The sequence below is a fragment of the Macaca nemestrina genome, chromosome X (genome assembly GCF_043159975.1).
Source record: "Macaca nemestrina isolate mMacNem1 chromosome X, mMacNem.hap1, whole genome shotgun sequence".
NCBI classification, from domain to species: domain Eukaryota; kingdom Metazoa; phylum Chordata; class Mammalia; order Primates; family Cercopithecidae; genus Macaca; species Macaca nemestrina.
Window position 1 is genome coordinate 35,002,891 of NC_092145.1, and position 12,111 is coordinate 35,015,001.

The window sequence follows — 12,111 nt, forward strand, 5'->3', positions numbered from 1 at the left end:
AATAAGCAGTTACAGGTATATTATTATAATTTTCTTCTATTTAGGGTACTTGATACTGGATTTCAATGTATGGCAGTGACAGAGATTTTCCTTTTAATGAAAGTTTAAAAGTTGATTCAAAAATATTAAGGAAATAATAGTGTAGACACAATGCAGTACTATTCAGCCAAAACATAGAAATAGATCCTGTCATTTGCAAAAACATGGATGGAAATGGAGAGTATTATGTCAAGTGAAATAAGACAGGTGCAGAAAGACAAACGTCACGTGTTCTCACTTATTTGTGGGATCTAAAAATTAAAACTATTGAACTCACGGACATAGAGAATAGAATGGTTACCAGAGGATGGGAAGGGTAGTGGGAACCTAAGGGAGGGAGGTAGAGATTGTTAATGGGTACAAAAAAATAGTTAGAAAGAATGAATAAGACCTAGTATTTGATAACACCACAGGGTGACTATAGTCAATAATAACGTAATTGTACAGTTTTAAATAACTTAAAGAGTATAATTGGATTGTTTGTAACACATAGGATAAATGCTTGAGGGGATGGATATCTCATTCTCCATGATGTGCTTATTTCACATTGCATGCCTGTACCAAAACATCTAATGTACCCCATAAATATATATACCTACTATGTCCCCACAAAAATGAAAAATTAAAAAATTTTTAAAAATAATAGTGTAGGCAGTACATGATATGGCAAAAATCATGAAGGTGTTATTTGAGAGGCTGAAGACTGAGAAATGGTGGGGTAATGGTTTAAAGCTTGAGCTTTGAAGTCAGACAGATCTGGTTTCCAGCACTGACTCTACTACTTACTAGCTGGGTGATGTTGAGCAGATATGTATGTGCTTCAATATAGTGCTAGGCACCCAGATTTGACCAAAGCTTCACACTACTGAAAGCCTATGAGGACCCACCTCAAAGGCTACAGTTGTCCCTCCCAGAAGAAAAAGGCAGCCAGTGCAAAGTACCTCAGTGAGAGCTGATCTAGGGCTGGCCTCAGACCCCAGACTTGATTTTAGAGTTGTGTGTGGAAGATCATTTTATAAAGTGCTGCCCAAATGCCAGCTAAAACTCCTCCAGCCCTAACTGTAGATGGTTAACCACATGCCAGAGTGTCCTAGTCTGACAATGCTGATGAGTCTTTAGCCCCGGTCTGGCCAACATTCTGGCTCAAGCCCATTGGTCCTCTCTTCTTAAGCCTTGCCTCTACCATGCTATTGTGGACCCAGCCCTCATATCTTCTGAGATTGGGGGGAAAGGAACTAATTGAAAAAAGGCCGCTCATGTCTACCACAGGTGGCCTAACAGTGTCTCAGAATCATTGTACTTCAGGGTTTCTTGGGAACAGAACAGAGGGACAGAAATGATCCATACCCACCCCCTCTCCACATCTTTTTATTAACCCATAAAACCACACAGGTGTCTGTGCCTTTCAAACAACTCCTGAGCACAAAACCCTGGGAAGGTTATTTAAAGTCTATTGAGGGTGGTTTGCATTCTTCTCAGGGGCCTCACTCTCAAGTAGGCCAACTTGCCCTTTTGTGCTGTGAATAGGCTAGGGTAGGTAAGTTAGCACTAAGCCTTCCCAGTCCAACTCCAAAGAGGATGTGGGAAAAACTCCTTCCTTACAGGAGCCTGCAAGACATCTGCAGGGAAACAAACAGCCCCTCCTTTCAGCTCACTAGTCCAAAAGCAACTTTTGCCAAGCATGGACGCCGCTTCAGGTTCCATCTGTCTTTCACTTGAATCTGCATCATTTCTCTTATTTAAATAGCCAAGTGAGGCCCTGGTGGTCCTCTCTAATTCCCATATTTGGTTTCTTTATTTCCATGGGAATAAGCATAAAGCCTGTAAGCAAGTGTCCTTTTTGCTTTCTCCTATTGAATATTCTACATGTAGTGGCTTCCTTTGAGTCCTACATTTTTGTTTATCAGGATAAGTTGACTTTAGGCTGAAAGTTTCAAAGGTCCTACATTTTTGTTTATCAGGGTAAGTTGACTTTGGGCTGAAAGTTTCAAAGGCCTTGACGGATTTGAGTTGGCTGTTGGGAAAAGAGGTTTAAGGTAGAATAAAGTAGTAGGGTTTTCTAAGGCACACAAAAAGGAGAAAAGATAAGTAGGGGACAGGGCTCCTGAAAGACCAGCTGTTCCATCCAACTCCATCTTTATGCACACTATCAGTAGGGGCTTATTTAAGGCAACATTCCACCTCCACCCCCACACACAATTCAGCTCATTAGGGGGTCTACTGGCTTCTCATAGCTTCCAGCAGTACTGACGGAGATGATCTAACTCCAGCCGCTAAGGGTGTCCCAGTAGCAGAAGGCTTCTTAGGCATTTTGCCTTATTAAGCAGACCAACAACATGGTGCTCCAAGGGATAATTACCTGGGAATAGGGTTGCCAGATACATTACAGGACGCAACATTTGGGATATGCAAATGCTAAAAAAATCTCTTGTTTATCTGAAACTCAAATTTAAGTGGACATCCTATATTTGTATTTGCAAAATCTGGCAAATTGGCAGATTTAGCAAAACCCTATCCAGAGACCCCATATGCAACTCTAAATTGTCCTCTGATAAAGAGGTGAGAAATAAGGGTCCCCTAAGCTAAAATCTACTTTTTTCAAATTGTCTAATGAGAGTGAAACTCTCCAGCCCTAACCCCAGTCCCCAAACATGCAATAAAAACGCATGACTAGTTTTTCTATGTTAAGAGCAGTTGGCTATCTCCCTGGCTCCAATTTTCACTTGCCCTAGGTTAACTATCCACTTTTCTCACACAAAATGAACTCTTCCCAGGTGAACTCTGCCATCTGCAAGTTTTAGAGAAATGTGTAGAATGTCTCTTCATGAGGCTAGGCATGGAGATAGTCACTTAGAGGTCTCCAAGAATGTTCTCTGATTGTTCCCCATGGAATCAGCAGAGTTCAGGAGGAAGGAGGAGGGAGCTATTGTCCAGCCTTTCCCCTGTGACTTCTAAGTCCATCTCTTCAGGCCACTGCAGCCTGCAATTCCCAGCCTGGCTCCAGTAGCTTTGTTGGTGGAAACATCATTTTGCTCACAAAGACAGACTGAGATTTTCATTTTATTAAAATAAAAGAAATTTAAGATAAGAGTTTACGAGTATTCAGAAAAGCAGCATATTGCATGATATAAGACATATTTACATGCCACAAAAGGAGCACAAATATTGTACTTCCAGGATGCTTTGAAAAGTATTGGACTGTTCACTGTTTACTAGCCTCCAGGCATTATTACACAAACTAGCTTGGGAAAAATGGTGACTGCTACAGAGGCTTAGAAAATGTATAGGACACTTTCAGATTTAAAGCTGCTCCTCCCAGTACTATTTGGCCCACACAGCACACAGAAAAGAGACAGGTAAGGTGGTGGGCAGGTGGGTTTCACTGACACCTCCTGAAAGGGACATCATCTGAAAGTGACCGCAGGCCCTGGGGCTCTGGCTCTACAATTGTCAGCAGCTCATAGATTAAGCTTTAACAGAGGAATCCTGTCTGGTTATGGCTCCCCCAAGGCACCTAAGCTTGAAGTCTCTCACCATTTTATTCATTTAATCAACAAACATTTAATGAATTTCTACTGTGTGTCAGCAGAACTGAGAGAGCAGTGGAAAAAACTGATATAATCCCCAAACTTGTAGAGCTGAGGGACTAATGGGAGACACAGACAAGGAAATGAGCAATTACAATACATGATGTATAAGTGTAAGTGCTGGCTGGGCACGGTGGCTCATGCCTGTAATCCCAGCAATTTAGAAGGCCAACGCAGGCGGATCACCTGAGGTAAGGAGTTCGAGACCACTATGGCCAACATGGTGAAACCCAGTCTCTACTAAAAATACAAAAATTAGCCGGGCATGGTGGTGCACGCCTATGATCCCAGCTACTCAGGAGGCTGAGGCAGGAGAATCCCTTGAATCCGGGGGGCAGAGGTTGCAGTGAGCTGAGATCGCACCTCTGTACTCTAGCCTGGGCAGCAGAGTGAGACTCTGTCTTAAAAAAAAAAAAAAAAAAAAAAAAACAAGTGTAAGTACTATAGGAGCACAAGGAGGAACCCCTTACCCATTCCAAGAGCATCTGGGAAAGGACCCCCATGGAAACTGATGTCTGAACTGAGGCCTAAACAATGAAAAGGAGTTAAGGGGAAAAAAAGCTGTTTTAAGCAAGGGAACATGTCCCAGTGACCAGAAGGGAGTTTGAGGAGTAGAGGAATGAAAGCATGGAATTCGAGGGTAACCATCATCATGCATAGCATTTATCTAGGATGTCCTGTGTGCCAGTGCTTTGCTAAGCATTTAGCATACATTGCCTCATTGGAGTCTCACAGCATCCCTCAGATGAGGCACAGGGAGATTAAGGGCCTTACCAAAGTCAAGCCTCTGGTAAGAGATGAAGCCAGAATTGAACCCCAGCCATCTAGCTCCAGAGCCAACATTCTTAACCTCCACTCTATAAAGTCAAATCTATATATCAAATGAATAAAACAAATGGTGGAACTTCACCACAGGACTCTAGCCTTCACTCCTGGAGCCACCAACCCCAGCCATAGGTCCAAATCTATCCCAGCTTCTGGCCCTTTTCTGACCTCAGAACCTCTGTCCAGTCCCTGGTTTCTTGCCAATTACTCATGCCCAGTCACGACTCTCCCTTTCCCCTAGATCCCTGGTCAGCATTCCAGGTTCCCAGAGCTGAGACTGACTCCCTAATTCTCATGAAAACTAAAAGTCTTTCTTGCCTCTGAATCCTAGTTCCTAGTCCCCTCTTATCAGACCAACTGGTATCACACTATGCCTACTTCTCTGGATTTCTTACTATTCTGGTTTCCTTGACATCCGCAGATCGCTTCTGTGTCTCTGTATTTCTGGCCGACCTCTAAGGTCTAGCCATCCTCAGTCTAGGCTGACACGAATTGGGAGGAGAGAAGTGGAAAGAGACAGAGACTTGTGAAGGCAGGAAGGACAACTGTATGACAGGCTGAGTGAGTGGAGAGATTTGGGAATATGGGTAGGGCTGAGGCTGAGAACCTAGAAGCAGAGCTGGCCTTATTCTTAGGTGGAGTATGTGACCCAGACCCTTCCAAAATACCCTATTCCAATAGCTACTTGGGGAATGAAATTCCCGTTAGAGGATGTTTGCAAAGAACTGAGAATATAGAGCCCAAGTGAGGAGAAACACCTACTGTGCTTAACGTTACAGTACAGTACATGCCTTTCTAAATGTTCACTTTGGTTGAGGAGGACACTCAGTATCTGAAATAAAAAAGGAGAGAACCTTGTAGTGAAGAATTGTAGCCAAAAGGGAGAGTTCAAGAGTATTCACAGGCATAGATATCCCAACCAGGCAGAGACGACAGCTTGACTCAGGTCCAGCCTTGCCTAGACATACTGCCTTCATCATACTACAGCTGTGGTTTCTTTTTGGATGTGGTTTCTGACTTTATTTTAGCTCATGGCCCTGACAGAAAACGTAACATTATCTGCTATTTATTACGCACTGCCCTGTAAGACCACTGAATGTGTGATAGTCCCTACAATATAGAAGCCAATGGAAGAGTTCGTATTTTGGGCAACTCTACTCCCTTTTTCCTACTCCAGAGTTTATGGACAGCTGTTGAGCAAATGGAGAAGGCAGTTAGCAACCAGCCCGGGGCTTCTCAAATTTTAGTGTGCACATGATCACCTGGGGGTCTTGTTAAAATGCAGATTCTGACTCAGTAGTTTTGAGGTGGGATTCAGAGTTTGAATTTCTAACAAGCTCCAAGGTAATGCTAATGCTATCAGTTGGGGGACACACTTTAGATAGCAAGGCTATTTCTGCCATTCTGCATTCTAATACATTAACCTGCTTCTTCGTAACCTGTGAAGTGCTGAACAAATATGAAGGAATCATACTGGACTTTTATTTGATGAACCTGGCAACCCTAAATAGAATGAACACATAAACCCCATGCAGGAGAGAGACGAAGTGGTGGCTGCCCATTAACAACAACAACAACAACAGTAAAATTATACAGGCCAAGAGGGAGAGTTATATTTTCCCCAAGTTTCCTACAGCTGTTTATTGGTCATGGGACACATAAAACATCTTATGAATGTTTCACTGTGGAAGAAAAATTGCTTCAAGCTGAGTTAGGAGTTAGGTATTGCCATGGATATGGATATATTTTCACAGTTCAGCTCAATTACCACATTGCTTATCATGTTGCTTTACAACATTGTAGGCTATTAAAGCTACTTTTTCATTTTACAGTATAGGAAACTAAAGCTGGCCAGGCAGGTGATTCAACTTGCTCAAAGTCACATGGCTAGTTAGTATCAGAACTGAACTAGAACCACCCAATGAGCACAATGCTCTTTCTACTGCAAGGATTTGTTAAAATAGTGTCTGAACAGGGGAAAGATTTTGAGTTAATTGACCACAAGTGGTCCCCATACCCTGCTGTGGGGAGCTTAGCAGAGGTTCCCTGAATAAAAACATAGCTTGAGACTGGAGAAGACATTTTCCAGGCTCTCGGTCACTCAAACAAATAGACATCATTTTGAGCACGGATTGCCTATTTGTTTATTCAACAAACACTTGTTGAGCCCTGTGCTGGGTGGGGATAGAAATTTTTTTAAAACCCACAGTCCCTGCCTTGACAGAGCTTAGAATCCACTAAGGAGAGACTGATGTATAAATACATAAGTTCAATAAACTTCCATAGCTATAGAGGGGGCACAAGAGATGGTTTCAGAAAGGAAGTAATCAACCAAAAAGGAAAGCAGGCCAGGTTAATCACTAAGCATGATGTGAGGCAGAAACTTAAGCACAGCATGGTCAGAGTTCAGTGCAAAGAGAGAGGGAGGGATCTTTGCAAGCTACAGAGTTCAAGGAAGGCTTTTTGGAAAGTTAAGTCTAGAAGTAAGCTTTGGAGTATGTGTAGGAACCATATAACCAGAGAGGATACTTCAGATGAGGAACAGCATGAGCAAAGGTATAGACACAAGAAAGTATGTTGTCTATTTGGGGATGGCCCTTTAGATATTAAGTTTAAAACTGTTCTTAAATCACCCTTCACCTTTTGCTTCTCTTTTGCCTTTCCTGTAAGTACCTCTGGCCAGCAGGTCACATTTGAATTGTTTCTTTACTCTCCAATCTCACTCTTCATGCTCACTGTGCCTCTGGTAGTCTGCAAGTCCACCATGTACAGTTGTGCATGTTGTTCACTGCACAAAGGATACTCAGTCATGGAGGTGAATGGGGGCTGAAATCCATACTGCACTGTACTCACCAAGTAATGCGTTCTTTTCCTAGTTTGATACATGCGTGCTTGCTAGGCCATGCCCCCAACCCAAAAAGGAGCACTTTTTCCAGTTTACAGAAAGGTACCCTAGCAGTGGCTGAGGCACTAAATCATATGTAGATGAAAGGTAAATAAGTGAGGTAAATGAGATTTATCTCTGATTTGTGCCGGCTTCAAGTCTTTACAGCTGAAGCCACTAATGAAGCCACCACAGTTCCACCACAGTTTTTATACTAATCATGACTAAAGTAGGAAAAGTAGCAAGAGCCCCAGGGACCCTTCAGGGAGCTTAGAACTGTCACTTTCCTGGATCCCGTATGAGGTCACCCAGAGATGACCTATACCTGATGTGGCTCCCTTGATTTGATTTCCCTCTTATCCTAAACTGGATGACTAAGTGGTACCAGTTCCCGTGACTCAGTAATTCTTTCTCATAGGAAAACTACATTTCTGTATGACTCACAACCAAGCTTATTCCTTATTTCTTATCTCCCTGCCTGGCAGTACCACCAAAATCATCCTTAGAAATCAACTGGACACTTACTTGCCATACTCACCTACCATGGTTGGTAGTCTTGCGCCAAGTCCTGACTCCCTTTTCCTTCCCACCTGTCCTGTGCCACCAAGAGCCACTCTTCCCCACAAGCTACCAGTCAGAGCTTTCAGACCTCCAAGTTTCCCTGGCTTTATCAGCTTAAAGGCCTAAGCCGCTATAATATAAAAACCTAATAGTATAGGGAGTCAAAGAACTCACCACTTGTCAAGTTTCTTTCCACTTGACAGTCCAGGGCACATAGGTAGCCTACTCAGCTCATTCAGTCACTCATGGACTTGGGTTGATTCCTTCATGTTTCTCTACCCTTCTCTAAGGCAACAGCCTTATCTGCCAGTTTCAGGCTATATAAACAAAGCTGAGTAATGTGTGTTATAGGCATATCCATATTTATTCTGTTAGTGGAAAAAAGTAAAGAGGAGCACATGTGCAAAGTTTAAAGGGCTGGGCCTAGAAAAAGGACACATCACTCCTACTTACATTTCATTGGTCATAGAGCCACACCAGACCACAAGGGGGACTGGAAAATGTACATAAGTACCTAGCTGGACATCCTCACCCCGGCTACAGGTCTATTATTAAGGAAGATGCCAAACTATCAGTAAAAAGCATTTATTTTGTCATAATTTTTTACCCTAGGTAGAAACTTGATGATCAAGTATAATAAAGTTCAACCAATTTAAATAGAATCAAACTTAATATATTAATAAATGTGTTTAAAGCAAGGCATACACTTTTCCCTTAGGCACTGTTTCTCAAAGTGTGGTGCATGGACTCTGGGTGATCCAGGGCCACTGATCATTCCCAGAAACCTAGCCAGTGACAGAGGAAAAAGCAATAATATTATTTCTTTACATACCTTCCACATATTTGAGATGTAAGGCTAGTTATGATTTTTTACAGCAATCACATTACGTTCTTTTTTGTCAAATTACATTCTTAACAATCCTTATGTTTTCTTTTTTGTTTTGTTTTTGTTTTGTTTTGTTTTGTTTTGAGACAGGATCTTGCTGTCTCACCCAAACTGGAGTGCAGTGGCACGATCTTGGCTCACTGCAATCCTCCCAGGCTCAAGCAATCCTCCCACCTCAGCCTCCTGATTTTCTGGGACTACAGGCATTCACCACCACACCCGGCTACCTTTGGTATTTTTTTGTGGAGACCAGGTTTAGCCATAGTGCCCAGGCTGGTCTTGAACTCTGGAGCTCCAGTTAAGAGAATAAACTTTCGGCTGGGTGCAGCGGCTCACGCCTGTAATTCCAGCGCTTTGGGAGGCCGAGGTGGGTGGATTGCTTGAGGTTAGGAGTTTGAGACCAGCCTGGCCAACATGGTAAAACCCCATCTCTACTAAAAATGCAAAAATTAGCCAGGCGTGGTGGCACATGCCTGTAATCACATCTACTCGGGAGGCTGAGGCAAGAGAATCACTTGAACCCAGGAAGCAGATGTTGCAGTGAGCCGAAATCATGCCACTGCACTCCAGCCTGGCTAACAAAGCAAGACTCTGTCTCAAAAAAAAAAAAAAAAAAAAAAAAAAAAAAAAAAAACAATAAACTTTTCAGGAAGTCTAAGACCCCAAGAAATGAGGTGGTTTTCCTAACATCAAGCACTGGGTGTGCAAACCGGCAGCTGCCGTGACAGTTTCTGGCAGTGAGTCTCTGACTCCCTCTGTTCAGGGAGGACCTGGGCTCCCTCACTTTGAGTCTTGCTCTTTCTTTTCATCTAAAAGGGCGGAGCGGATCCCCAGCTTTTTCAGTTCTTCCAGCAGGTCCCCATTCTGGTGCATCTGGGCCCCATTCCTTTGTTCTTCCCTCTAGCTGAGGAAAAATAACCACTAACGCTGAGGAGACAGGCTGTGAGGTTTAGCTCATAACTGATTAGCTCATAACTGACACGTGGGTCAAGTGAGGCAAACTGAATGGATTCCAACACCATAGTCTGGCGTTGCTATTCACCCCCCTCTACTAAGAACAAAATTCCGTCTAGTTCATGACATCTGAAAGGAGGTATCTCATGCTGCCTGCTTGGAGGGCAATTCATTTGGAAATCTCTCTGGGAAAGCACAGAGCAGAGCTGATTTATGGCACCACCACAAGGTATCACCGCAAGCATCAGGACCAAGTGGAGCAAGTGCCACTGACCAGCCCTGAGGCCAGCATTCCAGCCCGTGAACAAATCCTGTGGGTTGGAATGCTGCTGCTAACCCAATGAGATGGACTCCTGGCCCATGCAGCAGCCTCTGACAAGACTTAACTGTGAGAGACCTGGGCTCTGGGGAGGGCTCTTCCTGCTGTGTCAGGGTGATGTGACCATGAGGGTGGGAACTGAGCCCAGGAAAAGTTCCTTGTGGACTAGGTCGACCTTGTGCAGAATACTGGCTCATGCTGAGTGCTTTTCCCTGAGACTTCAGGGCCTCTGTTGCCCTTTCCAGACCAGTCCTTCTGGCCACTGCCCAGCCAGGATGTATCTTATGGCACTCTTGGGACTCTAGGGTGAAGAACCCACCAGATTTAGAAATTTTGATGACTCGGGTACATGGAAATTTGAAGGTCTCTCAAGCTATCAACAAAGCAAGCAAATTAAAAAAATGAACAAAATCTCTATCAGAAGACAAAAATGTCAATGGGATTTTGGGGGCAGTAAAATTACATTGATTTTTCCTTTTTTTATTTTGCTGTATTTTCCAAGTTTTATATTACTTTAATGTTGGAAAAATAAAGTTTACTAAGAAAAAAAGGTTTGTTGAATATTAAAGTAACAATAAAAATAATGATTTAAATGTTACAACTCAGTAAACACCATAAACATAAATAGTGAACAGGTCTCCAGTACAAACACAGAATGTGAATCTCTATGTCCTAAGAGAAATAAGCCTGTGTGTGAGTGACAATATCATATAAGAAGTCGAAAATGCAAATATGAAGTAAGAAGATAAATGTCTGAAAATTTGATTTTATTAGACCTGCCATCCATTTGCCCCAGTCTCCAGCATGCTCTTTATAATAAAATGTATCAAATTGTAGCACGAAGTCATCAAAGCTTTTACATAACTTTTTTCCTGTGTTGGCAGTTTACTTACAATTTCTTCTTTGTCCATCGTTTTCCATAACAGAGGAAGCAATACATAATTTGGGGGAAGATAATGTCTTTGCAGACTGACGTATTTGCAGAGGGGTCATGAATAATGATTCCAAAGCTCCTAGTTTAACTCCTGAATCAGGCAAAAAATAAACGGCAATATAAGAACAAATTTTGTTTACAGCACTATCATAATACAGCACTGAATTATTACGGCGCAGTGGTTGCAATTAAGTTCACAATAAAATCTTCTTAGCCCAAACACCAGACAAACTAAAATCACCCGACTGCTCATGAACTGAAATGATCAGTGCAAGGCCGTTGTCTCAGTAGTGAAAACCAAAATCGGTAAGATTTTTCTGGCGGTGAGTCTCTGACACAAACGGCTCCCTCTGTTCAGGGAGGACCCGGGCGCCCTCACTTTGGGTCTTGGTCTTTCTTTTCATCTAAAAGGGCGGAGCGGATCCCCAGCTTTTTCTGTTCTTCCACCAGGTCCCCATTCTGGTGCATCTGCAAAAGAATGTCACAGCCCCGCACAAACTCGCCGTTGAGGTACACTTGCGGGATGGTGGGCCAGTTGGAAGAGTCTTTAATGCCTTGTCGCAGCTCGGGTTCGTCCAGCACTTCGTAGGCCGCGTAGTCGCGGACGCCGTGCAGCCACAGGATCTGCACCACGGCGTTGCTGAAGCCGCACTGGGGTTGCTCCGTCGTCCCCTTCAGTGAAGACAACTACTTTGTCCTTCTTCACCAGCGCGTCCAGCTGCTCTGCCGAGCCACCACCGCCCGCACCCGAGCCCGCCGCTCGGCCCAGGGACCCGCTCATCCCCGCAGGCTCGCGGAAGCCCACGACGGCCCAGGTCTTTGGCTGGCCACCCAGAGCTCTCCTCGGCCCGCGGCCACTTTTACATAATTATTAATCAAAGTACAGTTAACCCTGTGATAAGCCAATTGAATATTTTGAAAGCAAGCACAAAGTAATTCTTTGCTGTATGAAGTTGATGAATATTGTGACGAAGGTAGGGAAGATACTAAAGCTATGGGGGTGTCATTCAACATTATTAGACCTCTTGGCAAAACAAGTACAAATCACTTCATTGCCAAGAAGCTTATAAAACCAGGCACAATATCGATGACAAAATGACTTAGAGAAAGCAGAGTGAGTCA

At 43.4% G+C, this 12,111-nt stretch overlaps 1 pseudogene; it reads right to left on the bottom strand.

Annotated features, from left to right (window-relative positions):
- Positions 1 to 10,837: 10,837 nt before the first annotated feature.
- LOC105483377 (glutaredoxin-related protein 5, mitochondrial pseudogene) lies at positions 10,838 to 11,770 on the bottom strand (annotated as a pseudogene).
- Positions 11,771 to 12,111: the final 341 nt, after the last annotated feature.